The sequence below is a fragment of the Frankliniella occidentalis genome, unplaced genomic scaffold, assembly GCF_000697945.3.
Source record: "Frankliniella occidentalis isolate FOCC.00 unplaced genomic scaffold, Focc_3.1 Scaffold24, whole genome shotgun sequence".
Taxonomy (NCBI): Eukaryota; Metazoa; Arthropoda; class Insecta; order Thysanoptera; family Thripidae; genus Frankliniella; species Frankliniella occidentalis.
The window spans coordinates 1,122,629-1,125,447 of record NW_026267154.1 but is presented as its reverse complement, the minus strand read 5'-3'; the positions used below and the strand labels follow the sequence as shown (position 1 = coordinate 1,125,447).

General features: G+C 50.0%; 1 protein-coding gene across 3 annotated transcripts in view; it reads right to left on the bottom strand.

Moving 5' to 3' along the window:
* Positions 1–2,819, bottom strand: part of LOC113210216 (solute carrier family 22 member 5-like) — a 16,225-nt gene that overhangs the window by 10,537 nt on the left and 2,869 nt on the right. The gene's annotated exons all lie outside the window — the stretch shown is intronic.

Below are 2,819 nucleotides of genomic sequence, written 5' to 3'. Positions count from 1 at the left end.
CCCCCAATAACGCACTCGTTCGCGCCAGAACTTACCCTCTGACCCTCCTCGTTTACAGTTGCCGCCTACATCAGCTGCCCGCCCCCGGAAGTTGCGCTCCCCGTCACCATTGTCCATGCGACCTGACAGTGTGCCAGGATCCTGCCAGGTACATTGACAATGGTTACGGAGACGTGATTTCAAAGAGGAGAGGACACCGCGAGCACCAGCATCAGCACCGCCGAACCGCCAACATCTGTCTTTCGTTTGAGGAGGGTCGCCGCGTTTAAACCAGACCGTTTCAGCAAATATGATTCTAGTAACGCTATGAAATATTGGCTGATCCTGTCTGGTTTTGAACGCTTGATACCCGCTGCTCGGTGCTGCCAGCGGGTGGTCAACGACCTCGGCGCTTCAGTCAAACAATTATTGGAAAGGTATGGAAAAGCGACCCCCCCCCCCCATCCCGCTTGTCAAATTATACATCTTCGAATTTGCGAATTTCTCGGTGCGAGAGCGTTTGTTGGTGTGTTTTCCCTCCAGGCATTCACCTCCTCCGTACATGGCGCCCGCGCCGGCGTTCTTCACGTCACGTGACAGTTTTGTTGCCGTCGGGGTCCTGTCAGTGATGTGAAGCACGCTGCCGAGGGCGCCGGGGCGACGTCCACGTCCACCGTCGTCGCGGAGGTGATGAGTCCAGGACACGAGACGACGGCCGCTCGCAGCCCACCCCTCGTGACGAAAGGCCGCCGCGTCCTGACCAGGCAGCCTCAGAACATCTTGGACGCGAAGTTCTGTTGTTGTGTGGTCTGTATGCGTGTGTCTGCTAATGCTGCATAAAGGGGCCGGCGTACCGTCACCAGCACCACCACGACCATCACCACCACCATGACCGTCACCACCCCCATGACCGTCACAAACACAGTCACCTCGACAATCGTTATTACGCTCCGCCTCGGTCATTTTTTAAAATCTTTCGCACAGTTGTTGTTGTTGTTGTTGTACGTTTGAGGATAATTGTGAATTACATGATGAATGTCGGTTTCGCTACAATACGACCGCTCATTTAACCCAAAGCCCTCGACAATTCTGATACATTCAATGTTACTCTGTGGCAGTGCCACACCATACCGCTCCGCTCACTAACCAAAACATTAATAACATAATAATAATGAAAAGAAAGGAGATTTGAAAAAACAAAATTTTGAAATTTTACATCATTTGTTGGTCGTTTTCCATTACGTATCTGCCATTGTTCGGCCAACTCAGGCTCTCATACCTCCTGCCACGTAGGCAACATTGTGGCTGCAGTGCACGCGTGTGCTGCGGGGTGGTCTACCCCGAGTTGCGCAGGCGCCAGGCTCCCGTCACTCACCAAAGAAATCCTCTGATAAAAACAGAGACGCACTTTCTTGATGATGCGTACGGAGAACGAGTACTGTTCTCGGGGCGGGGCAGTGTTTCCGAAATGATAAGTGTAAACAAGTGTATGTCGAAAATTCCAAGTCGAAAAGTGGTGCTGGTGTTATGTTTACGGGTTTGAATTCATGAAAAAATTAATTTCTCCGTAAAACCCACAACTTTTTCTTCTCACGGTGTAATTTTTTTTATTGACTTTTCGCGAATGTGTGAATGCCGCTCACATGTAGTTGTAGTTGTGTGAATGTCCATTCGTACACGTAAGGGAGTCATGGTGTGAATTTCCTAAATTTTTCGGGAAAGTTTCGAAAAATTGCAGACAATTTCCGAAAACTAACGAACACCGTTCAAAGTTCGGAAAATTTTCCATTGTTTCCCGGAAATTTCCGTTTTTTTCGGAAAATTTCCAGCCCTGCACTGCACACTTTGGGGCTTAGCTGGGCGCCGCACCCGCCCGCCGCGCCACCCGCACTAGGGCGCCGCCCTTGATGGTCATGGTGGCGCCGGGCTGCATCTGGCGGTGCAGCTCCTGCAGCGTCCTGGGCCCGCCGGCCGGCGGCAGGAACGTGTAGCTGCGCATGAGCGTCGCCACGGCCGTCTTGACGAACATGAGCGCGTAGCGGAAGCCCACGCAGTTGCGGGGCCCCGCGCTGAAGGGCAGGTAGGCGTAGGGGTGGCGCCCTTGGCTCTGGTCCGGCAGGAAGCGGTCCGGGTCGAAGCGCAGCGGGTCGGGGAAAACGCTGCACAAAAAAGATTGAGCCATGTAGATCAAACAATCGCTCAATAGGGGATAACTCATTATTTGGGTATGTAGCTACAAATTGTGTCACAATAAAATAGATATCGACCTAAAACTTCATAAAAGCTAAAAAAAAACTAAAAAATAGCTATGTTTAGAATTTTTTTTAGCTACACAGCGTTAGTTATCCCTCTTTAGCCACTGGGTAGCTAATCATATTTGTTTCGTGTGCGGGGCAGACGCGGCTAGAGCTCAGTGCCAATAAAGTACTCTGGCATAATGATTGGTCCCTCCAGGAGGGAGGGGGGGACTTCGCTAAAAAAATTAGGTATGCACAGGCACACTCAGAAAAAAAGAAAAAACCTAAGCTTGCGCTAACGTGGGAGCAGATGATATGGCTTTAATTTTTCAGTTAGTGTGCTTTAAAGTAGGTTACAATGCCATACGTAGGCCTTGCCCAGAGTGGCAGAGCTTAGCAAAACATAGTGGTCAGGGGGACCATAACAAAGCAAAAAGCGGTTCGCTAAAAGGGGACAAAACTAGATTCAATACACGGAAAATAATAATTTTGTTGTTGCAGCGAAACATTAGCTATGGCAACGATTATTTCCCTGGCAGCGGCTTAGCGAACATTATTGCATGTGCATCGGCTAGCTAACTCAATAGTTTTGTTAGCTAAACT